Below are 27531 nucleotides of genomic sequence, written 5' to 3' on the forward strand. Positions count from 1 at the left end.
CGCCGTTTCTGGCTCGTTCTTTCTTACGCGCGCTAGACGATTTATGAAGTTTGCGAGGCAGCGCCATTTTTAGTGCGCCGCAGCACGTGATCCGGACGTCAAACGTCCTCCGAGTGGATCCCTCGCAAGCGCCTCACGTCCACTCGTATAAAGGTCCAAAGAGCCACTGCCCCAAACCACCATCGTCCACCGTTAAATTTAACACTCTCCACGCCGACTGAAGGTTCAACAGACTCCGAATGCCTCTTTTCCATTGCGCGGTTTTTAGATAGTTTCAATCGTAACTCACACCAGAAGTTTATCATCTCTTTCTTACGAAGAAAGTATCCAACTATAGGACGTTAAAGGCCTAGGTTTTCTTCCGCCTGTCCCCCTTTAGATTAGACCAACATGTTCAGCGGTTGGCCTACCACCAGGGTATTTGTGCTCCACTAACAACGTTAATTTAAAGGGGGACTGGCAGAAAAAAACCTAGGCCTTTTAAGCCTAATTCCCACTTGGCGCGAAATTCAGTTTTCGCGAGACGAATTGACGCTTGCGAATAAAATTTACTAAAGAGCAAAGCTACGGCGAAAATTAAATTCGTCGCGAAACTACCGAAAATTCGGCAAGTGGGAACTAGGCTTAAAGAGAAACATTATCTTCGTAGGATGAAAATAGTTTTCAATGGGCGCTATTTTCTCGCCAAACCGCGTATGCGTACAGCTCATCTCGGCTTGTATTACTCCGCCTAAAGACGTAATAAGTAATAGTTAGTTTTAATTGGCTGTGGCACGAAGGGCTTGCCACCACCCTCCTACGCATTGTAACCCGGCCACCTGAATGAATGGCTTTAAAAGTCGCTGGATGACTTGGGCCTAAGATGTTGCCAATTTTATTAGCCTAGCAGATTATTATTATTATTATCAAGAATGTATTGAAGTTACTAAGAATATTTCAGCATAGCATTAACCCCTGGTACCATCCTCACAGATTTTGTGGAGAAAGTTCGTCTGCATTTAAGGGGCGTTCAAGGTCATACCATATAGCAAACTTGAATGAGAAAGCAGACGAATTTATGCTACAAAGGCTGCGAGGACGGGCTTTAGTTTTTCCATGGCAACCAAAAATGGTTAGGATAACTTAAAACCATATTTTCCCTATGGAAATTAACATGGATAACTCGCCCCTTTAAAAAAAAACTTACTAAAGAAATAAATATTAAAAAAAGTATACATTAGGTAAATGGGTGAAAATTTGGGAAAACATAAGCAATATTATGTAATAATAATATTATATATTATTTAATATAGGTAAAAATATAGTGCGGAAAGCAATTTTATGAACCTTGGGTAAAAATGGCTAAATAAAATATTAGTAAAATGTGTAAATTAGGTAAATGCTAGTAAATGGATAAACATTTGGTAATGAAAGTAAAATTGATAAATGAAAAATATTTTAAATTTATGAAAAAAGGGGGGGGGACCCTTAATATCCGCGATTTCTCCACATTAATTTCCATAAGTAAAAGTAGGTTTAAAGTTCTCCAAAACATTTTTGATTGCCATGGAAAAACTAAAGCTCGTCGCCCAAATTGAAACAAAATCGTTGAAAATAATCTCGGGTCGTCTCCTTGCGTAGAGGTCGGGGATCGTTAATCATTATCCATGTTTAAATTGATTTTTTTGGGGAAAAAATGTAAACAAAGAAATTTATCGGTTAATATTTCGGAAAATGATTAAAAAACATGTATTATTCGTAAAATTTGAGCTTTTTATCGAAAAAAACGTCGTTTTTCCGATTAATTTTACAAATGTATCAAACAATTAATCGGATAATACAGAAATATAAATTACTTGATCAGAAGGTTTTACGAATAATTTTGAGAGCTTTATCTATTGAATAAAAGTTAAGCATCCCCGACCTCTATCCTTGCGAGTGCTCAAGATGAAAATATAAAATAAACTTCTGCTACAAGAAGCAACCTTTTTACCTCTCCGAGGGGACTTTGTACCCTAGGAGGGGTTATACAACCACCGTGTCTGTCTGTCTGTCTGTCTGTGGGTCTGTCTGTCAGGCCTGCGAACGCGTTCGCATTTTTGGGGCAAAGGGTAATCACTGCGTACCCAGTTTCTTAGAATCAGGGAAAAGGTTTTTCCAAAAGCGCCCTCTTTTTGTCATTGGGTGTAGTATAATTTTTTAATCGGCCGGGATTCGAACCCGAGCCCTCTTGCACGACAGGTGAGCGTTCTACTGCAGAACCACGGATACAGTTACGCTTCTCTGAAAATTAAAAACTCTTCCGAGGAGAGGTATATTTTGGCTTGCCAACTTGTTTCTAATACGTGTAGTATTTAATAGGAAAGATAGCGATAACGGATATCTTAATTTGGACGTAATGGCGTTGGCCCGTTTAACACCTAGTTATATCTACGAGCCACCCGAGTGGTACCAGCAGTTTCCAATGGTGGGGCGGCTCCAGACGTAAAATCCGGGTAGAAGCGCTCTTGAGGAAAGAGCCTTGAAAGACAGATCGCTCATCTGCAGAAACTGACAAAGAATTTCGCATTTAATTCCACCTCAATCCTCCGGCTGCCTCATTAAATATTCTCGCAACGTGAACACACCGCCTTGTTTGGAAAATTGATAAAATATGGCGTCATTTTGAAAAACAAACTTTTTTATTCCCGTTTATGCGGAGTCGAATGTCATCCCCCCCCCCCCCCCCGGGTGTCTCGATTAAAATATTAATAAACATGTCTCAACACAGAAATATACGAATCACGAAGTGGCAGTTTATGGGTTAAATTATCTTTTTCCTTAAAGCTGATTTAGTCGAGTGTCACTCTGAGTTTGGGCTATGGATATATTTTCGCCATTAAATTGAAGTAAATTTTCTCTAGATTAAAGATTTAAAGGGCACTTAGTTTGTCCACGAAATATGACCTAGTAATTGCGAGGGGTCGGACATTTGGCCAAATCCCGTACAAAATTTGGAAAAAAATCCAAAAATCCAAAATCCAAGAATTTTGTTCCCATAGACTTTGTATGACAAATCCACATTAAAAAATCCTGGATTTTTAAAAAAATCCAAAATCTCGTACACAAAACAGGCAAATGTCCGACCCCTCGAGTAATTGGCAAATTTTGAGTTAATTTATTTCAAAAATCATAAACCTATTTTAGAGCATGATTTTCCTGTTGATATCTGGTTTTTTAGGCTCTGATTTTAAGATTTTGGAGCTTATTTTCGCCAAGATTTCAAGATTTCTAAAATCATTTATCTCTAGAGTGTATGGCATTTTTACGAATGTCGGACCCTTAGGGGTGAACTTTTTAAACCCCATTAGAGGACGACCAATCGTTCGCTCTCGTAGGGGATCATGGACAATTGCGTACCAGGGTTGTCTGATTTCATTCAATGATATAAATCGCGATTTAAGTCGTAATTTAAAAAAATCATTGATTTAAATCGTATAAAATACTTCAATTTATCAAAATGTACAAAAGCGGGTTCTTTAAAAAATTCAATTCAGAGAAAATTCAATTAAATTTTATTATTAATTATTAATTCAATTTAATAAAAATTAATTTAAACTATAGTTTAATTAATCGCTGCACTGAAATTATTTATCAGTGTCCAGAAAAACAGGCATAAAACCTTAAAAAAATCAATAACAATCCGATTTAAATCAAATCCTTTTTTTTAAATTTTGGTTTACGTTTTTTTATTTATTAATTTGTCCAGAAAAACAGTCATAACCTTAAAAACATTTATTAAAACTAATAAAACTCCCGTTTTAAATCAAATCGATTTTTTTAATTCAAATCGATTTTTTTTAAATCAAATAAATCGATTTTTTTACAAACAAATAAACCGATGTTTTAACAAACAAATAAACCGATGTTTTAACAAACAAATAAACCGATGTTTTAACAAACAAATAAACCGATGTTTTAACAAACAAATAAACCGATGTTTTAACAAACAAATAAACCGATGTTTTAACAAACAAATAAACCGATGTTTTAACAAACAAATAAACCGATGTTTTAACAAACAAATAAACCGATGTTTTAACAAACAAATATACCGATGTTTTAGCAAACAAATAAACAAAAACAAATAAACCGATGTTTTAACAAACAAATAAATCAATTTAAATCCAATCGGTTTTTTAACAAACAAATAAATCGATTTAAATGCAATCGGTTTTTTAAAAATCAAATATATCGATTTTAGTTTACGTTATCGCTGCACTCAAATTATTTATCAATTTGTCCAGAAAAACAGGCATAAAACCTTAAAAAATCAAACCTGTTTTTTAAAGCAAATAAATCGATTTATTTGTTTAAATAAAATCAACAATACAGCATAGGAGGACCAATTAATCGGTGTATCCAGCTATGAACAACTACTTTGACTCCAATAAAATTAAATAGTCTGAACTCTGAAGTTTTCAACGGTTCTTCATATTACCGGCTAAATTAATCCCTAAAATCGTTAAAAAAAGCTCTCCACGCCTCAATCCCGCCATCTATCGCCGACGACAACAATCACGCAAACTGGCGCTCATTTCATTCCTACCCAAAACGAAAAACGCCAAGCCTCGCGCAGCCATTATCGCTACCTCAAACCTCAAATGACAATTCTATCGAAGCTACGAAATAGCCAATCTCCGGCGAATCTATACGAACAACACCGCGGCCGTTATCTAAGCTATCAAGTAACCCCGGTGTTGAACAACCCTTACAACAGGCTCACAGTCGTAGATATAAACGCGACTAGCCCGGGCGTAAAAACTGACGAAAAAGAAGATAAATTAACAACATTTGTATTCAGTTTGTGTGTATTATGGCGTCGGGGGGGCGTAAAACAGAGTGGGGGGAGGGCACGCGCGTTTTTGAAGGCCGACAGACATTATTAACGATTGGAAATTCGGTGGATTCTAGGGATCACTTCGGACAATTCCCAATGGCAACGTAATCGTAGACGCGACCTAATGCGAAGAATAGTAACGACTGGGGCCAAGTTAAAGTGACCGGCGTAAGTGCATTGCTACAGAAGCGAAACAACGATTGGTACGTGAAGTGGAAAGGCAAAGATTTAAAAGAGAGAGATAGAAAAAAATGCCTATAATTACTCGAAAACGATTTGGTAGACAAAAATTAAGGGAAATGTAAGCTCATTTATTTTAGATGCTGGGAATGAGTTTCGTCATTTATTATATTCGGGTGGGAATTATGACTGCCACTAGAGGGGGTATGCTATTTTATTTTACCCCTATGGAATATAGCGTCCCACCTGTTTTTTTTTATCGTTCTCGTAATTGAAATAATAAAAATCGAATTTTTAAGTCACGTAATTTTTTCTTCTTTTATAAATATATAATGTTTTAAGGATAATATAAAAAAAATTCGGGTATTTTTCTAATTGATAAAAAAGAACCTTTTATTGAAATAAGGGAGAAGAATACGAGATCAAACGAATGCCGTTTTTTTATAGAAGAAAACGTTTTCTTCCAATTAATTGTTTGTATAGATTAATTTGGCGGAAAAAAATGTTTCTAATCGGACTATTAAATTTGCCGCTTTTGTAAGCCGATCAAATTAATTGCTCTCGCTCTTTGGGTGGCGCGATCGAGCCATGAACGTAAAATAATTTTAATTAAGAACAAAATGTATTGAAAGTATTTAATAAATCGTTTGATTGATATTATTTTTTGAAGGTATGAACCATGTCCCAATCGACAATTTTTATTTAATAAGTGTGTCATGATTACTGCAATAATGATTCAAAGTAGGTTAAAGTCGAGTTTTCTACCAAATTAAACCGTTCGATTCTTCGCTATTTTATTTGATAGTCTCTATCCCACGGAATCCAGTCAAAATGTTTAATCCCTAATAAGAAAAATTGCAATTTATAGGATTATACAAGACAGAAAATTTTATTATACAGGACTCTTGCCCAAAAAAATTCAGATTTAAATTTAAAAGATTTTTCCTGCTATTTAAGGTCAAAATTTAATATGTTCTACTTTTATCGGAAGTTAATAAATTTAAATGGACTATTATTTCAGTGAAAAGGTTATTGAAATGTAGAAAAGATTAGCCAAACTTGCAATGACTTATATTTTAGTAAAATGTAGAAAAAATTAGCCAAACCAAGGAAATAAATGATAATCATAGAATTCGTCATAGATCTGGAGTTAAATTACCTTCAAAAATTGTGAAGATAAAATTGAATTCCCTGACTTTTTACAAATTCTTAAAATTCCCGGACCTTTCGCTGACTTTTTAAGCCCATTTTTAAATTCCCTGGCTTTTCCCTGATTTCCTTGACATGTGGCAACCCTGTAGAATAATAAAGGACTCAAAAAATTGTAATAATTTAAAAAAATAAAAATAAACAATTAGAATAAATATATAATTAAATTAACTTTTATTAATATAATTTTAAATAAATATATATAAATTATTTAAAAAAATAACGGATATAGGTGGCGCTGAGGAGCCAACATTCAATTGCCGACAAGTATTTCGGAAACAGTCTAACTCGAATGTATAGGAAGAAATTACTTTTTTTTAAAATAGAATTTATGCGAATTATAGGATTGCCTATAAAAACCTAGTACATACAAAAATCAAATCCTTAAACAATATTTCTTTCCACGAAATTATCCACATCTTTTCCAATAAGTCAACGTCCGATAAACCCGAATTGCTTATATCAGAAACGAATTCATTATATGCTGGCGGAACGAACTATAGCAATTTTGATTAGCTATGTCGAGAACGTACGCAACTAAAGCCACTATTTTCATGATCACCGGAAGATGCTAATGCCATTCGCTTGAGACATGTATCTAAGCATGCTTCCGTTGATTTTTCGGGAAACGTTTGGGAAGATAAATTTTTTTTATTGTTTTCTTTTATTAACTATTTCATCTAAAAAATATGATTTATCAATAGGTAAATATCACTACGTAGTGTAATATTTATATTTTACATCTTTAAACGAAGTAACAGACTGGGATAAATTAATAACAATAATAATCAGTTAGGCTAAATACCTAAGGCACTTTTTAATGCCATTAAACAGGTGTCCGGGTTACAATGCGTAGGAGGGTGGTGGCAAGCCCTTCATGCCACGCGAGCCAACAGCTCCCTACACTAACTATTACCGTTAACCGTTTGAGGGGACAGCCATTTGCAAATTTTGCGTAGGGGATTTTGCATCTCAAAATGATTTAAGAAATCAGAAACCGAGTTTGAGATTTCAGAGCAAATTTCTTTCATTTAGCTAAATGATCAGTTTAGTCTTTTATCTTGAATTTATATAGCTAGAGGGTTTAATAAGAAGTAGGCGAAGTATGCGATTGTGAAAATTTTACCTAAATTGAGATAGGATTCTTCAATTGGGGAGGCTCCAATTCATGTTAGGATAATAATTAGTTTAAGGATTAGACTCTTTTGAGAAGTTGAAGTATTGTGAAAAATTTACTGTTTAATCCCCCCCTCTCCTGTTTATTAAACTGTGAATTATTTTAAATCGTGATCCGCAATTTCGCGGGTGATGGATACTTCTCTTCGTAAGAGGTATTTTATCAACTTCTGATATTAGCGAAGGGTTGGAAAACTAAGATATGCCGATACAGAAGGTCGAGGTTGATTGGACATAAGTTTCTTCTCTTCAAAGGCAAATTGTCCGCTTCTCATCGGCCGTAAACGGTGTCATTTCGCCGAAGCTGATTTTATTTTGTCATTTGTTTAAAATGAATCGCTTCCGGTGCGCCTTTTGGCAGCGCCTCAAACGACTGACTCGGGAGTCATCGATTACGCCCGATTGCGATCTCCGAGGTGTTTGGAAGACTATAGCGACCATTATCAATATTCCATTGTGAATTATATACATATAAAAGCACTACACTTTTTCTCTATACACGAATATGGTGAGGGTAATATATTATTTATAAGGAGGTTATAATGGTTATTGAAATCGGCTTCCGTTTGATATCGAGTATAGCCGATTTCGATTAGTATATTTAGTTTCGAATTTTGGATTACACCCGAGGTGCGTAATAATAGTGTCGAGTTTCAAGAATGACGTCATTTCTTGCAAATTTAATAATTAATTTTATTTTAGATATTCCCAATATAGATATATCAAATATGAAATAAAAAAGATTAAAAATTCCCAGAATATAATTCAACGTTTCTAAACTTATTTTAAAATTCAAATTTTGAAATCTTTAAATTAAAAGTTAAAATCTAAAAAAAAGTAGAAACTTATCGATAATCAGGTATAGTAACTAGTCTTAGATTTTCAATGATAGATACTGGTTTAACTGTCCAACCATGTAAACGTTTGGCGTATAAAATTTTCTAAATTATTTCCTCATTTCTAAAACTATATTTTTCAAGTTAAAATTTTGGAAATCCGATACATAAAATAAATCCTAAAAAACCAGGTACCAAAATCTAGAAAACCAGGTACTAAAATCTAGAAAACCAGGTACCAAAATCTAGAAACAAGGTACCAAAATCTAGAAGCAAGGTACCAAAATCTAGAAGCAAGGTACCAAAATTTAGAAGCAAGGTACCAAAATCTAGAAGCAAGGTACCAAAATCTAGAAGCAAGGTACCAAAATCTAGAAACAAGGTACCAAAATCTAGAAACAAGGTACCAAAATCTTAAACTTAATACTTTAAAATTTGCTTTAAAACACAAACAATTAAAAATACTATATTCAAAACACGCCTAAATCCAACCGTATAAAACATTTCAATTACAGAATTATCAACCAATTCAATTGAAAAAGTTACGTGTAGTATTTTATTAATCTTTTCAAAATCCGTGTACACGGCAAATTTCTCATTTTCCGGCAATTTATTTTTGCGATAGATTCCAAAGAGCGTCCGTAGATAGTGTTGGTATAAAAGCATGGGCGTTGATCGGTCATGATCTTCTCGGCCCAAGTAAGAGCATTTGAAAAAGATGGATTAAATTAAAACTTGCCGCGGTTGGCGTGCGCGATTAGCAGTTCTTAGTTTTTCTTTTCGAATCGTTTTTCTTTTAATTTTCAAACGAATTTCGGGTTCTTTTCTCCGACTCTGAAATCGTTTTGCCTTTTTTTTTACTCTCCCTTTTCGACCCCCCCCCCCCTCCCCCGCCTCGGTGCGAAACAATTTCAAGTCAACGCCTTATACGTGTAAAAGAAGCCAAAAGCTAATAAAAAACGCACGCATTGGTAGATACGTGTATTGTGTGTATAGCGGGAGACGGCAGGGAAAGAGTGCTTTACGGGGTAGGATAATCCGAAATAAATCGCTACAGCTTCTCCGTAGCGCCGTAGTCGCGTTCCCACTCGCGTACGCGGGGTAATATAGTCGACTCTCGCCCCCGCCTGTTAACTGCCTTAACTAGGTAGCCCCGTAAGGCTAACTTGGCATCGCCGCGGAGGGCAACGCAGAGCGATGGCGAAGAGAAGGAGAGTTGGCAGCTTGATTTGCGAGGCCGAGAGTTCCTTCTTCTAATGCCGCCTTTAAAATGCGACAGGTTATCTTCTCGCGCGCCCCGAACGTAAGCCACCCGCGCGTATAAAGAGAGACTATTCAAACGGACCACCCTCCCGCCTTTCTATAGCCGTCGTTACCACAAGCTCCGTTCGCAGTTCAAAAATCAAATTCAAATTATATTAATATTCAGATAAACGTAGTCAAGCTCTCCGATATTGATACCATAATTTTATTATTCATTTACTTAATTTTATCAGAATGACCACACATTTTTAATGGACTTCAGACTGACGAGGAGACTACCCGAGGTGATAATCACCGATTTGGTTGAAACTAGGTGGGTATGTAGACCTTATGGTTACCTGAAATTTCAGCAAGGGAAAAGTTGCAATGGGCATTAGTTTTGCCATGGCAACCGAAAATGTTTTTGACAACACAGTGTGTATATTTTCCCATTGAAAATAACATCGTAATCTTCTAAAAAACAAAAAAAATAGATCAAAATTGACAAATAAAATTAATTTTATGATATTTTAATGAATTTTGGTAAAAAGGTTGTATTTGCTAACTAATCGCCGAATCGACGATAATAAATGAATTTTATCGAAATTAATAAAATTGAATTAAGTTGTTTGAATTTGATCAAAATTAACAATTTTAATTAGAATTATTATCATTATTGTTTACAGGGGGGACCCTTAGAAGTGCTCAGATTCCCATGTTATTTTCAATGGGAAAATATACATACTGTGTTGTCAAAAACATTTTCGGTTGCCATGGCAAAAATAATGCCCATTGCAACTTTTCCCTTGGTATAATTTCATGTTACCATAAGGTCTACATACCCACCTAGTTTCAACAAAATCGGTGATTATCACCTCGGGTAGTCTCCTTGTAAGTTATTAGTATAGTAATGGAACGGATAATTGGATTATTTAATCGGTTATGACGTTAATTCTACGTCATTACATTCATAGCTATAAACAGTGGCGGATTAACCAAAATGCTGAGTAGGCATAGAGTTTGCATGTTCTCTCCCCACTGATTAGAGTAGTTTTCCCTTCCCATAACGGTTAACGGTAATAGTTAGTGTAGGGAGCTGTTGGCTCGCGTCGCATGAAGGGCTTGCCATCACCCTCCTACGCGTTGTAACCCGGCCACCTGTTTAAAGGGATTCAAAGTCGCTAGATGACTTGGGCCTAAGGTGGTGTCTTAGGTATTATTAGCCTATAGCTGATAATTATTAAGCCTCGAGCGCCGTAGCTGGCCAAAATGTAGGAAGGCCCGCCAAGGTCAAAAGGGGCCCAAGGTAGTAGTTAATCCACCACTGCCTTTATGTAATTATATATACCTATTTAATCAATTTAAACTAAAGCCCAGAAAAAATAAAAATTAGTTTGACATTTCTATTCTAATCATCTCCTATAGCTGATACATTTTAAATCAAGCAATATAATATCCCCCAAAGAGACAATAGGTGGTTTCTATTCGCCTGTTCTCGGACTAAAAGTGTATTCTTTTTACGATAAAAAGTTTCATTCGCCTGTACTCTTTTTACTCCTTCTGAAAAGGAGGTTTAAAGAGAGTAAATCAAATTTTGTCGTCTGCTATCCAGAATCTATCCGCTAAAAATGCCACAGGCAGGCATTATGGAAAACGTTTTTACTCCTACTCAAACTAATCGCCACCACAGAATCGGAATAAAATGACGCCATAGCGTTACTCTTCTCCGAAATCCCGGAACAAGGGAAAAGAAAGCCCCCAATGCGAACGGGTCCCTTTCTTAAGACTAGAAGAAGCTCTTTCGGCAGTAGCAGCCACACCGAAACAATAACCTAACTTGGGAGTAAAACGAAAAGCGAGCTATCCAGAAGTAGGGAAGAACCGCGAGAGTACGTTAAACGTATAAACCGCTTTAAGCTTCCAGTGACAAGTTGATTTGTCGAGGAAAAAGTTGAAAGGCAGGAAGAGGGTGACCACCGTGGGCACACTTTTTGAAATACAGCGCGAGGGGCAAGACGGGCATAAAAACGAACTAGCCACGGCGAAACAGAGCCGACCAAAAATGTATATAGGCTTATAATAATAATAATAATAAAAAAGGTTGGCGAGCGGGGTCTCCCAAAGTTATGGCCGAAAGACGTGGAAATATTATGGAGCGGGCTCCCCGTCCGCGGGTTTCAACTTTTCTCGCCAGAACGGATAAATCATCGGGCGCGCTCTCGCCGAGAAGGCCCGACCATTCCGGGTAGCCGCAATAAAAGCCGCGAGAAGTCGAATCGTCCCCCGCCGTTACGGATCAAACCTTTCAAAGTTACGTTTCCTTCGCCGTGGTCAGTAGTCACTCACCGATAAATAATACCAAGAATAGATTCGGCTAACGGAGAATACGCGAATAGCCTACTGATTTCCGGAAGATAAACTACGCCCCCCCCCCCCCGTCCCAGAAAAGGGTGGGGCTTTGGGTATTAGCCTATCTGATTATTGACTACGAATAATATCTGGGAACCCACTCAAATATTCAAATTTTTTATACGAAAAATAGGATTATAATTCTAAAGTAATAGGACTTTTTTTCAAAATAATAGGATATTTTAGGATTATAATTCTAAAATTATAGGATATTGTAGGATTATAGTTCTAAAATTATAGCACTATTTTTTTTAAAATAATAGGATATTTTAGGATTATAATTCTAAAATTATAGGACTATTTTTTCAAAATAATAAGATATTTTAAGATTATAATTCTAAAATTATAGGACTTTTTTCAAAATTATAGGATTTTTAGGACTATAATTCAAAAATTATATGACTATTTTTATAGGACTTTTTCAAAGTTATAGGACTTTTTTAGGACTATATAGGCCATTTAATTAACTAATCTATACATAGTGAAATAAATCTTTGATTTGCACTTAAAAATAGAAACTATTTAACCATTTTATCACCAAAATATACTAGTAGCTAACCATGTTAACAAATAACAAAATTATAGACTAGAATGACTTTGTATAGGATTTTATTCTATAGCTAAATCTAGCAATTTACCTGAGTGGTGGGATTTCAAATGGCCAAATATCAAAATTATAGGATTTTATAGGACTTTTGGGGATTGTATAGCATATTTTTGAAAATATAGGATTGTATAGGATATTTTTGAAAATATAGGATTGTATAGGATATTTCTGAAAATATAGGATTGTATAGGATATTTTTTGAAAATATAGGATTTTATATGATATTTTTGAAAATATAGGATTGTATAGGATATTTTTGAAAATATAGGATTGTATAGGATATTTTCGAAAATATGGGATTGTATAGGATATTTTCGAAAATATGGGATTGTATAGGATATTTTCGAAAATATGGGAATGTATAGGATATTTTTGAAAATATGGGAATGTATAGGATATTTTTGAAAATATAGGATTGTATAGGATATTTTTAAAAATATAGGATTGTATAGGATATTTTTAAAAATATAGGATTGTATAGGATATTTTTAAAAATATAGGATTGTATAGGATATTTTTAAAAATATAGGATTGTATAGGAATAATAGGACCTCTGGGGGGCCTGCCCTCGTGATTTCCCTAAAATAAACCACGCCCTTCAGCCTTTAGTCGTATAAAATTCCCTTCCCATTCTCCGAGTAAGGTGAGAGGATACTTCGATATCATCCCAAGCCCTCCCTCCGTGTGGGCGGGGTTAATATTTTTAGGAAATCATGAAAACAGAGATTATAGTTGTAGCTCGAAATTCCATCAACTTAAATACATTTTTTATTATACAACGACGACTACGGCGTTGGTCAAATGCATAAATATTATCCCCTTTTCTTATTTAAGGGTAAAAACGTTGACCGGCCCCGTAACTCTTTATTCGGAATTTATACTAGGGGTTCAAAAATTACCGCGTAATAAATAAGGAGCCCTCAAAATTAGGAATAATAGTGGCTCTTAAATAACGACTACCGTACGGGAAGAGGTACTTACAGAAAAAAAAAGTTCTTTTAAATTTCTTTTAAGCGACAGGGTAAAAATAACTTCAAAGAGCACCCGCTCGCTTTCTTATAAAATATATATATATTTATAAAGAAATATGGTGAATTTGCATAAATTGCTGGGTTACGTTTTACGTGGACGAAAATAAGATATTAATCGAAAATTGAAAATTAAGCATTATATTTTATATTTTATCGATAATTAGTACATTGTACCGGAAGTTGATGCGGCATTTTCTAAAATATCCGTTTCCGGCGTTGACACTGGTGTAGACTGATTAATTCACGATCAAAAGAAATCGGAAAATCTTGTCGTAAAGAGGCAATGCCCGGACAATGGACAGGGTTGCCACCATATTTTCGGATTCGAATTTCCTGACTTTTCCCGGACCCTTTAAGGAAAATATTATGAAATTTTTAACTTTATATTTTACTTTATCAGAAGCTAATAAATTTAATTGAACTTATGTTTCAGAAATAAAGTATCCGAATAAAAATGATTTAATGCTACGTTCAAAAATGGCCAGAACAAGGACAAACATTTAAAATTCCATGACTTTTATACTAATTTTTAAAATTATCTGACTTTTCCATGACTTTTTACAAATTCTTAAATTCCCTGACATCTTCATGACTTTTAGAAATATTTAAATTCCCTGACTTTTTACAAAATTATTCGCATTCCCTAACCTTTCCCTGACTTTTTACAAAACTATTTAAATTCCCAGAACTTTCCCTGACTTTTAGCAAAACTATTTAAATTCCCAGACCTTTCCCTGACTTTTAGCAAAACTATTTAAATTCCCAGACCTTTCCCTGACTTTTAGCAAAACTATTTAAATTCCCAGACCTTTCCCTGACTTTTAGCAAAACTATTTTAAATTCCAAGACCTTTCCCTGACTTTTAGCAAAACTATTTAAATTCCCAGACCTTCCCTTGACTTTGTTTAAAAAAATTACATTCCCAGACCTTTCCCTGACTTTTTACAAAATTATTTACATTCTCTTACCTTTCCTTAACTTACAAATTCTTAAAAATCCCTGACCGTCCTTTACACCATTGAAATAATTTTTTTCCAAGACGAAAAATGTATCCCATCGCCACGAACGACATTTAAAACGCTTCCACTCCCTTTCCATTTTCCGCTCAAAAGATGGCGACTAAATCGTTATCCCCGCGGGTGGGGGGACGGTTTCACTCGAGAGGTTTCGATTAAGAGGCCTTACAGCATTCTCCGCAACCAATATAACTTTTAACGCTTCAATAAGGGCTAAATCGGCTTCAGTTTTGGAAGTTACAAACAAACCCGGACCGAAGTAAACCAAATGCAGTTTCTCGAAGGAGTCTTATACAATCATACAAATTTAAGTACGATTCTTGTCGAGAATAAACCGCGGTAGGAAATGAGAGGCGGTGTTGAGGGGGTTGGGGGTTGGTAAGAGCCCCATCAAGTCGGACTGAAAGTATCCGGGTATTATTCCCAGTAGGGCAAAACCGTGATAGAATAGAGAAAGCCAGCTATTACGCAAAAGGGAAAAAGTCTTTTGGAAAGCGGAGTAAAAAGAGAGAGAAACAGGAATAAGTTTCTGGGAGTGGATCAACTCCGAAGAAGAGGCTGGAAATATCAGGGGCGCCGCTGGGGTGTCATTACCTGGCCAGCCTGACCCCATTTAGGAGAGGCGGCGCGCGGAGGTGAGAACTGAGGGGATCACGGCCGGTAATGAAATCCCATCTGCCCTGGTCGCCGCAGACGCCAGCAGCGCGCTCGCCATAGAAAGAACTTCTGGATGTTTCTTCTATCTCATCTCGCTCGAGATGGAATAGGAAGGGGAACTGCCTCCTTAGACAACATTTTTTTACGGGACTTTCTATCGGACTACTCTTATCCCGAATCCGAGTTCAAAATAAAGTTCAGTTTGTTCAACTACATTTTACACTTTACGCTCGGATTGACATCGAATGGTCCCGATCATAGTTGCCGGAGGACTAAGAGTTTCAATAACATCTGACGCATGCGCTGTTTAAAGGGACTAGGCTGTCGCGCCACGAGTGAGTATTTTCTCCGCTAGGGAGCCTAGGGCTATACCGGGTTCGTACCAAATTCCCGGAAAGAATTTTCCTGACTTTTCCCTGACCAATTTGCCAAATTTTCCCTAACTATTAACGTTGTGGGACCATTTAAAAATTGCCTGACTTTTCCCTAACGTTGTGGGACCATTTAAAAATTGCCTGACTTTTCCCTAACGTTTAGGGACCATTTAAACATTACCTGACTTTTACCTAACGTTTTGGGTCCATTTAAAAATTCACTGACTTTTCCGTAACGTTTTGGAACCATTTAAACATTACCTGACTTTTCCCTAACGTTTTGGGACCATTTAAAAATTCACTGACTTTAGGGAAAAGTTTTGACAAATGAAAATTGTGAGAATCCTAATAGATATTTTAAAGCCGATAGATGACGATGCGGTTATTGAAACTAGCTAATTTGGAAGTTTTCTTTTGAACTATATGAAGTTAAGACTAAAATTTAATTATTTTTATTTAACTCTGTCATATTTAAAATAAAATTAACAAAATGAATATTGCATAAAAACTCTTAAATAGTTAAGTATTAAAATTACAAAAAAAAGGTCGTAATTCGTACAAACCCGTTGCCAACTACGAACCTGACCATTCAAAGCCGGCAAAATAAAATAAGACCGGAAATCGTGAATAATCCGATTGGTATAAAAAAAGATCGGTAATATAAATCTGTAGTGGAGGGGAGAAGTCAGTGAAGAATTGATAGAATAGATTCGTAGAATTCCGCCACTATTGGTGAAAATGCGAAAACATGAAAAGGGGGGAGAGGGGGGGGGGAAAGGTGGCGAAATTGAATATTAAACCAAAGAGAGATAAAAAAAATTCCCAAACCACCAGTTTCGGGATTCCAAATCGCACCCATTAAAGAATTTTCATAAGCCCTCTCTTAAAGGTAAAAAAAAAGATATATATACAATAGAATAAAAAAGTAATAGAATAAATTTGGACTGAAAAACTGGCGGTCGCTCTAAGTGCAGCGCCTTCAAATTCCCCGCGAACACACTCTTATTGCTCACAATAAAGATCCGAGGTGAGAATGAAAATACCGCAGCCTGTACCACTTTCCCGCCCTCTATAGCTACGGAATAAGCTACAGACGCGATCCCACCGAATATTCCTATCTTCAAACTAACATTTTCTGCTAAAATTTACAAACGATTCCAGTTTAAACCTATTAGCCATTCAACGCGCGTATAGTTTCGGAGAAGAGTCGCCGTATAAACAAGACGTCCCTTACTAACGAGGAGACTACCCGAGGTGATAATCAAAGATTTGGTTGAAACTAGGTGGGTATGTAGACCTTATGGTAACATGAAATTTCACCAAGGGAAAAATTGCAATGGGCATTTGTTTTGCCCTGGCAACCGAAAATGTTTTTGACAACACAGTATGTATATTTTCTCATTGAAAATAACATGGGAATCTGAGCATTTCTAAGGGACCCTGTGAAAAATTTCAAAAAAATTTCAAATTTCAAAACCAAAAAAAATAGATCAAAATTGACAAATGAAATGAATTTTAAGATATTTTGATGAATTTTGGTCAATTTGATCAAAATATGTAAAAATTGATCAATTATTATTTTCAATGGGACAATATACAGACTTGTGTTGTCAAAAACATTTTCGGTTGCCATGGCAAAACTAATGCCCATTGCAACTTTTCCCTTGGTGAAAATTCATGTTACCCCAAGGTCTACATAACCCCCGAGTTTCATCAAAATCGGTGATTTACACCTCGGGTACACTCCTCGTAAGTTAAAAACGTAAATAAAACAACTCCAAAACATTGTCAATAAAGTGACAAAGACACCGTCATCAATAAGCCAGTAGCAATTGCGATATTTCCTCGTACAAAAAAGGGTGAGTGGAACCTTATTAGAACACCCCCTCTTATCTAAGTGTATGTATATACATAGTATTGGCTTTTGCGAGGCTGGCGTTATCATCGGCCTGTTCAGACATACACGATACACAGTCTAGCCACTTTGCCGGAGAGGAGCGCGTATCAAAATGAAAGGGAGAGTGCGGCGGGGGAGCCGGCAACAGGGGGCAAATGAGTGTATTTTGCCGAGGCTCCGAGCGTGCTAAGTTTTCGCCGCAGCCGATCTGGGAAACACCGGTAGTAGAGAGCGGCGATTTGCCAGAGAGAGTCGCCGGCGCCTACAACACCCTTCCCCCCAGCCGCGCGGTTCGCTTTGTACCAAGAAGAGAGCCCGACCCCGCGGGTTTTTTTTGTTTTATTTTACCCTCTCCGCTTCTTTAGCGTCGGTTAAAAATAGGACTTTTCGCCTTTTTTGCGCGCGCCCTCTCTGGGAGAGTGAATACACTGCGTGTAATTTGATGGCGGTTTTTCGAATGGGAGTGAAAATAATCCAATTTTCTATTCCACTCTCTCCTACTTCGGGGTTGCCACATATTTTTCAGATTCAAATTCCACGTTTCCCCCGACCATTTCCGGAGATTTCCTCCGACTGATTTTAAGCCTAACTTGGGCAAATTTTTACCTTTCTTTTTATTAAACGATTTCTATTTGCAACCAAAATTTAATTCGCTTACTTTTTGTTTACGCTGATATTTTTACTAGTTCTTAAAATTCCATGACATTTATATGACATTTCCCTGACATTTACTAGTTCGCAAAATTCCATGACTTTTCCCTGACATTTACTAGTTCTCAAAATTCCCTTACTATTTCCTCGCGTGTTTAGTAACTTTCAAAATTCCATGACTTTTCCCTGACATTTACTAGTTCTCAAAATTCCCTTACTATTTCCTCGCGTGTTTAGTAACTCTCAAAATTCCATGACTTTTCCCTGACATTTACTAGTTCTCAAAATTCCCTTACTATTTCCTCGCGTGTTTAGTAACTCTCAAAATTCCATGACTTTTCCTGACATTTACTAGTTCTCAAAATTCCCTTACTATTTCCTCGCGTGTTTAGTAACTCTCAAAATTCCATGACTTTTCCCTGACATTTACTAGTTCTCAAAATTCCCTTACTATTTCCTCGCGTGTTTAGTAACTCTCAAAATTCCATGACTTTTCCTGACATTTACTAGTTCTCAAAATTCCCTTACTATTTCCTCGCGTGTTTAGTAACTCTCAAAATTCCATGACTTTTCCTGACATTTACTAGTTCTCAAAATTCCCTTACTATTTCCTCGCGTGTTTAGTAACTCTCAAAATTCCATGACTTTTCCCTGACATTTACTAGTTCTCAAAATTCCCTTACTATTTCCTCGCGTGTTTAGTAACTCTCAAAATTCCATGACTTTTCCCTGACATTTACTAGTTCTCAAAATTCCCTTACTATTTCCTCGCGTGTTTAGTAACTCTCAAAATTCCATGACTTTTCCCTGACATTTTTACTAGTTCTCAAAATTCCCTTACTATTCCCTGGCGTTTTTAGTAACTCAAAATTCCCTGACTTTTCCCTGGAGTTTTTACTAATTCAAAATTCCCTGACTTTTCCCTGGAGTTTTTAGTAACTCTCAAAATTCCCTGACTATTCACTGGCCTTTTTACAAGTTCTTAAAATCCCCTGACTTTTCCCTGGCGTTTTTACTAGTTCTCTTCATATAACGTGGCTGGGTCACGTGGTTCGCGATGGCGCGAACTTTCACCCCAATCAACGGACTCGAGACCAATCATCAAAGGGTCAGCCGTCGAGTCTCCAATAAATCACTGGCTAAAGTCATATCAAACCTGGCGCCACCAAGTCGCCAGTCATGCAAACAATCAAATATTGAAACTCGTAAAAATATACAACAACGGAGAATTTCTTTGAACACGATAATTGGCAACCCTCAATTCGGACTGACAACATACTTAAAGGGTGAAAGAGGACCCCTGGACTCGCGACGGCATGGTACAAAGAAGTAGGGGACTCGCTAACCCCCCCCCCCCCTCACGTGACCTTCGACAGGAGAACAAGCGGTTCACTTTCAAAACGGCTAAAAATACTTTTTCCAAAACCACCTCTGCCGCGACGACCAAGGTTGCCGTGGATGTCGCCAAATGGTTTTGGTTTGAAGAGGGGTACATCCGAAGTATGTAAAATCTAGGAGGATTCAAGTGTACCTGGAGAAGAAATTTGTATTCCCCCAACCAATACCTCGCGGTTCGTCTACGGCTGTCAAACACTTGGACAGAACGTTTTTAGCGCCACCTACAAAGCTTCAGAGTAACCTAGGAGTTACCAAAAAATTCGTCTGCTAGACAGTATTTCGAACTTTAACGGTTTTTAGTTTAGGCCAAGTCGAAGAAAGTTGCCAGAAAACTATATAATTTCAAAGAAAGTTGCAATGAATGTTAAGTTTTAAATTTAATTATGTGGAAATATTGTTGCTTCGACAACTGTCGTAGCGATTCTAGGTGCCATAAAAATATAACTTTTTATCCGGTTCCTATATACCGGGCAGAAATGGCAAAAACTAACCGCTATAATTCAAACTAGAAATAGAAGAAAAAAAAACCTCAACATGTGGTCATACATGTAGTTCACTAGATGGCTCCGTTGTAGTTTTATGTCCAAAGGTTTGAGGCTTTGAGCAGCCTCTCCCGTGGCCCCGCAAATTCTTCTCCAGGTACACTTGAATTCTCCTAGGTAAAATATATCTTACGACAGGGTTGCCACACGTCAGGGAAATCAGGGAAAAGTCGGGGAATTTAAAAGTAATCCAAAAAATGCAGGGAAAGGTCAAGGAATTTTAAGAATTTGTAAAACGTCAGGGAATTCAACTTTATCTTGACACTTCTTGAAGGTAATTTAACTCTAGATCTATGACGAATTCTATGACTATCATTTATTTCCTTGAAAGTTTGGCTAATTTTCTCAACATTGCCATAACCTTTTTACTGAAATATAAGTCCATTTCCATTTATTAACTTCCGATAAAAGTAAAATATAAAATAAAACGAACACAAACGCGGGAAAGATTAAGTTTGAAAAATTCAAAAGAATTGGGATAATTAATAAAAATAAATTGATTTCTACAAATACACAAGTAACACAAAATTTCTCGATACCATCCGTAAGTAACTTTTGAGTCGTGATCAAGTTTAACAGAAACATCATACTAATTAAAAACGTTTTAGACCCTCTAAAGTTGCTCCGTTTCATTGTATTTGTCTAGATTAATACTTATCACGTACAGGGTTGCCACAATATGTTTAGATTCAAATTCCCTTACTATTCCATTTTCCCTGACTTTTATTATATTATTTTATATTTTACTTTTATCGGAAGTTAATAAATTTAAATGGACTTCAGTTAAAAGGTTATTGCAATGTTGAAAAAAATTAGCTAAACTTTCAAGGAAATAAATGATAATCATAGAATTTGTCATAGATCTAGAGTAAAATTACCTTAAAAAAATGTCCAGATAAAATGGAATTCCCTGAATCTTTACAAATTCTTAAAATTTCCAGACCTTTCCCTGACTTTTTAGGCCCATTTTTAAACTCCCCGACTTTTCCCTGATGTGTGGCAACCCTGAAATAAGACATATGTACCCCTCTCCAAACCAAAATCTTTGGCGACATCCACGGCAACCGTATAGGACATAACAGCTAATAAGCTTAGCAAGTAAACTAGTAAAAATTAAACAAACCCTTTGAAGTTTCCAGCGCTAAAAACGGAACTACCAATTCCATTATATGTTATCCGATATATATTGGAAAGTATACATATATATAAAGAGAGAGATGGGAAGAATATATATACATGTATATAGGACGGAGAGAGTGGGAGTGTAAAAGTGTCACGATACACGTGGCTCCATCTAGAGACGATGAAAGGGGGCGTCTTGGAGCGTGCATAAAATTGCCTTTAATCCGGGTTACTCTCCCGTTCGAAGGATTACCACTCAATTCCGACTAAGCCCGGCGCCCGCGACGAGTCCTTACCCGAAACTCTCTTCCTCACGCGCGACGTTCCAAAGCTCGATACTTTTCGCCGAAACAACAGACACCGTCGACGGAAGCCCGCGCGGAGGGTGAAGTCGGCGGGCGTCGAGCTCCGTCGAGAGAGCCGGTGGCAACGCGGCGAAGAGGGGATCCGGGGGAGCCGGCTTGATTCCGATAGAGTTAGCCGTAGCTGTCGATAAGCGTTTATAGTCTAAACGGGAGAGCGAAAAGACTCGATATCTCATTACCATAGCTTTCAATTAACGCGGCTCTCTTAGAAAAATAGCTTAAATCGCAGGTGGTCACCGCTTTTATATCAACAAATTCTAAGGACAACTTCGACTTCCTTTTTGTAGTGTTCGCGTTTTTGGGGACTCCGAAATTGAATTATAAAGGGGGGTTCTTGTTACTTATTAATTGGGAGGAATTACCCAAATTCCCAGGGTCCCTTCTCCTCGCTTTTGTACCAGAAAGGGTTTATTAGCTTAAAGGGGTTCCATTCCCGTTTGTGACGAGGAAAAACGGTATTTCCCCCTGTTAATAGGTAGATTTATACCGCATTTCCTACTACTACTACGGAAGAGGAAAAGTTTCGAGTATGTTCGCGACTTATTGGGAGGAAAAACTACAAAGTCAATTAAGGTTTTGGTCCGGGATTTATTGAAAAATTAGCTCGAGACGCGCCCGGAACAATTTTTAATTACAATCTCGCTACCCAATTCACGATTTAAGTCGTTGAATTTAAATACAATTTGAACGCTTTATCCTTTTGTCAAATTAGAGTTAAATTTCGACGTATGAACGTGGAAGTATTTTAATGGGTAAAAATTTTATTTGGTCAAAACACTGTCGCCATCTGTGTCGAAATATCTTAAAGGCCTAGGTTTTCTTCTGCCTGCCCCCCTTTAAATTAGGCCAACATGTTCAGCGGTTGGCCTACCACCAGGGTATTTGTGCTCTACTAAGTTAATTTAAAGGGGGACAGGCAGAAAAAAACCTAGGCCTTTAAATAACGTGGTAAGGATGTTTAAACATTTACAATTTGATCCCCAAATCCGTTATCGTAAGTGTTACTCGCGTTTTAAAAGTGTTTTAACTCTGCTACAAAATCTTTCTTTACTATACACCGTGTCTTTTAGATTATTGTTAATTTTCTTCAGATGGTGATTCACCCGTCGAGTGGTCTGGTAAGAAGCAAGTTATATTTTTAATGCGCAACCCAATCAAGCATTCAAAAGATCTTTGGGCACAGTAAATAGCGAAACATTGTCTACGACCAGAAACACCACGGTCCGAATCCGTCTTAGGACTTTAAATAATCGATGGACAGGATATCAAAAAACTGTCAGAAACTAATCCCAAATTGCCAGACTTACAGAAACAGTTATACAATTGTAATCCGTACGTATACGAGCCACCCACGACGTTAAGTCACGACCTTTACGACACCGTCTGTGTCTCTTGCTTGAACCCATCTCGAAACAGATGGAAGACGTTCGAGTGGTAGTGAACGCTCTTCCAATCCAAAACCGATTACGACGCTCCATTCCTTTTCAAGAGTTCAGAAGGGACAACCCACATTCGTTGTTGATATAAAGCTTGTTTTCCACGACACGGCTACATCGACCACGAAACGAGTGTCAAACGTCGGTAAGCCAAATACAGTTGACTTTATGGACCAACTAACAAGGAGACGACCCGAGGTGTTACACACCGATTTGGTTCAAACTCGGGGGATTGGTAGACCTTCATGTAACTTGAAAAATCCTAAGGGGATTTTATTCAATGGGCAACGGGTTTGCCATGGCAACGAAAAATGTTTTTGAAAACACAAAATAACATGGGATTTTGACCGATTTCCCTGTGAAAAGAATTTTAAAAAATGATCAAAATATGACCAATTTTGATTTTTTTCGTCAATTTTTAACAATTTTTTTTTATAATTTTGGTATTTTCATTTTTTTTTCAATTTTGTAAAATATTTCACAGGGGGGACCCTTGGAATCGGTCCAATCCCATGTTATTTTCAATGGGAAAATTTCCATTTTATGTTGCCAAAAACATTTTTCGTTGCCATGGCAAAACCGTTGCCCATTGAATAAAATCACTTTAGGATTTTTCTATGTACATGAAGGTCTACCAATTCCCCGAGTTTGAACAAAATCGGTGTGTAACACCTCGGGTAGTCTCCTTGTAAGATAAACATTCTAAGAGTAGGGCTGTGCGATTAGTGGTTTTGGGCAATCGAGTCGATTATCGAGTATCAATTTTTTTCATCGAGTATTCGAGTCGAGTATAATTGAAGACGAGTTGAGTAATCGAGTACTTGATTAAGGGGAAACTTTCTCTTATTCAAATCGAGTAACTAAAAAAAACCTCGAGTAATATTTTTAACTAGTCGGTTATCGAGTACTTGATTAGGAGCGTGTTTTATTCAAGTAATTATGAGATTAAATTTTAAAATGAGTATAAAGCAACTTTCCACGCTGAAAAATATTCCTTTAATTTAAATGAACCGCAGTTTCCACAACTTTGTAGGTACCGTTTATTGCCCCAAAAAGTTGTAAAAACCCCTCTTTGAGCTTTGAAGCAACGAGGATAGAAAAAAACAAATACTCGACGAGTTTAGAGAGCAGCTTTGTAATTATATACTTAACGGATCACAAAAAGTACTTAATGTTTAGTTATCACTATCAATTTTTAAGCTGGACCATTAGTAAATTACACTTGAAGAGATTAAAATAAAAATATTGAAATCCGACAGTGCTTTACCACGTTTTAATAAAAATAGATTTTACGGTGGTTTAGCTGGGACCTTAAAGGGGAATTGTCACCACCCTAAAATTGGTTAAAACCATTTAAATGGCTAGAGGACGTCCGAAAATGGTTATACTAAAAATGTCATATTAATTATTCCAGTATGTGATTTATTATTAGCAACCAAATTTCGAGTTTTATCCCCCCCCCCCCGACTCGAGAATCTAGGAACCGCTTGGTTGAACCTACCTGCAGCGCCATCTCGTGAACGAAATATTATCTTCCCCGGTTTTATCATTTTTCAGTCGGAACTGTCGTCTGCTACGACATTCTCCTTGGCTTTTCAACCGAGTTATACTCGTAGATTGTAGTTTATCGTGTTTTGAAAATGCCTTACACGCCGCACTTTCTCAAATTTTTGCCGCTTCATTCTTTTGGCGCTGCACGTAGGTTCAACCGCGATTTCTGAAATTTTTGGAGCCGTTTGATGTCGGTTGCCGTAAAAGTAGCGTAACTTTTTAAATACTTCTCCAATAACTATAAAATTTCAGGGACATAATCATTAATATATTTTCTATCATTCTGTTAAAAATCCTCGGAAATTTTGGTGACAATTCCCCTTTAAACAAAAATACCCTCTTTTGGGAGGAACCTGCCCGATAGTCATCAAGTAATCTTTCAAATAAATGTAGGTATCCATTGGTTTTTATAAAATGGTTCTTCGATACCATAACTGGCACGAGTTATCAAATAAATATACATTTTAAATAAGTTATTTTAAGATTTAAAAGCGTTATAAAATAATTATATCCGTATACGTATAATTACATTAAAATTAATTCTAAACATAAAACAAAAAAGAAGCCTATATCCCCTTAATTTTCACGATAAAACATTAACAGCATCGGTGAATAAAATTCCATTATTAAACATAGAACTTTTCATTATTCGTTATCTCCACAGAGTTAGTTCTTACTTGGAATTGGCTAGGGTGAGAGTTGAAGCAGGGGGGGGGGGGCAGACTGAATGGCTAAGAATTAGAAAAGACTGGGAGGGGGGTAAAGACAGATGTTGGCCCTGGTGGCGGTGTTGCGCGCGCGCTAGTTATAGGGGAGGTCTTCTAATGGTTTTCCTATGCAAATGAAGCAGTTTTCCCCCCCTCGCCAAAAGAAACACGTGTAATTGCCGACTCGAAGCTCGTTCTATTTGCCGTAGTTCGCGTTGCTTAAGGGAGGCCATATTTCGGGACTTAAAAATAAACTTTTAACATCGGTAAGCGGAATATTACATGACTATAAAAAGAGCCGTTGTCGGCTAAACTACCACCCCGAAAACCGTCGCTTGCCAACTGTCAAAAGGGCTAGTTTCGTATACGATTCTATTTGGAATGAAGTTGATTTTTAATATTTTCTATAATTACCTTGGCGTCATGTTTCGTTAACAATCGTCGGTAATGGATTTTAGATGTATAATGAACATTTCGAAATGAGCTATATCAACCAACATTGTCAGGTTCTGAACCAAGACCAGAAAATTGTCAGGTTCTGAACCAAGACCAGAAAATTGTCAGATCAAAATTATCGTACTCTTGAAAATACTCGGAAAATTTGATTTTTGTCGAAATAATGGCGTTTAAATAGGAAAAAATTAAATATGATAAATAAATAACAATTGAGCCTATCGAAAAAAAATTTGATTAATACCAAAAAAATTTAATATTTACTTATACAATTTTAACAGCTTTATCTCTAAATTTGCATATTATTGAGCATTATCTTACCCTCGTAAATAGTACACTATTAAAATTATCATGACTGGCAACGCTGATATCAACGCAAACTTTATCTTGTTACAATTGCAAGGGCCCCACTCAAATCTTAACATTTTTTATAGGAAAAACAGGATTATACTTCTAAAAATATATGACTTTATAGGATTATTTATTTCCAAATTATAGGACTTTAAAGGATTTTTTTCCAAATTATAAGATTTTATAGGTCTAAATATGACATTTCATTTACTTACTTTATGCATTTAAAAACCAAAACTTTATTTAGTGAAATAAATCTTTGATTTTCACTTAAAAATTTAATTTAACCATTTTATCACCAAAATATAATAGTAGCATGTTTAAAAAGAACAAAATTATAGACTAGAATAACTTTGTATAGGAATTTATTCTATAGCTAAATCTAGAAATTGAACTGAGTGGCGGAATATGAAATGGGCAAAATATCAAATTTATAGGACTTTTTTGGGGATTTTGCTAAAAATATAGAATTTTATAACAAATTTTGGAAAATATAGAATTTTATAACAAATTTTGGAAAATATAGAATTTTATAACAAATTTTGGAAAATATAGAATTTTATAACAAATTTTGGAAAATATAGAATTTTATAACAAATTTTGGAAAATATAGAATTTTATAACAAATTTTGGAAAATATAGAATTTTATAACAAATTTTGGAAAATATAGAATTTTATAACAAATTTTGGAAAATATAGAATTTTATAACAAATTTTGGAAAATATAGAATTTTATAACAAATTTTGGAAAATATAGAATTTTATAACAAATTTTGGAAAATATAGAACTTTATAACAAATTTTGGAAAATATAGAATTTTATACGAATTATAGGACCTCTGGGGACCCTGCAATCGCGAGTAGATATTAATGGACTTTGAAAACAAATGTTCAATTAAGAGCCTTAGTAGACGAAAATCCAGTAGCTATGGTAACCGGAAAAGGGTTAATTAGTAACTGAATTATTAATAATAATAGATATTTAAAATAAAATCTAGACGTTCAAGAAAGCACTACCCCCAAAAGCACTTAAGTCTCGAATTTCCCAATACACGCAAAAAGGTGTAGGCCCGCGAATTTCATCCAAGTTGGGCAATCCAGGCATCAGTTCAAATGAAGAGTCGAATTTCGAAACGTTCCTAAAAACTCCCGCCGAGAAATAAAATCCGCCGTAAAGAAAAGGTCTATAATTTGGCATCTTTAAAAAATATTATATTCTATAAGGAATTACACGGTTGCTCTTGAAAAGTTATATATCAAATGAAAACTTTAATTTTGGGTATTGAGAAATGGACCCCCGGGGGAAGGGGGGGTTAAGTTTGTTCTGGGCCGCCTGGAGCACGATTTCATCAGGATGCAGGTTTCATCTTTTCCTCCGGAGCCGAAATAAAATAATCAATCAAAGGATCCCGTAAAAAGTGCATCTCGTGGTTATTCGTTTGCAGATCAATCACGAGATGGC

At 36.2% G+C, this 27531-nt stretch overlaps 1 protein-coding gene across 2 annotated transcripts in view; it reads right to left on the reverse strand.

Moving 5' to 3' along the window:
- The window catches only part of LOC149926465 (protein tiptop-like), a 201443-nt gene that overhangs the window by 158314 nt on the left and 15598 nt on the right, over positions 1-27531 (reverse strand). The window lies entirely within an intron of this gene.

This window comes from Leiobunum rupestre, chromosome 9 (genome assembly GCF_980474605.1).
Source record: "Leiobunum rupestre chromosome 9, qqLeiRupe1.1.hap1, whole genome shotgun sequence".
Classification (NCBI taxonomy): Eukaryota; Metazoa; Arthropoda; class Arachnida; order Opiliones; family Sclerosomatidae; genus Leiobunum; species Leiobunum rupestre.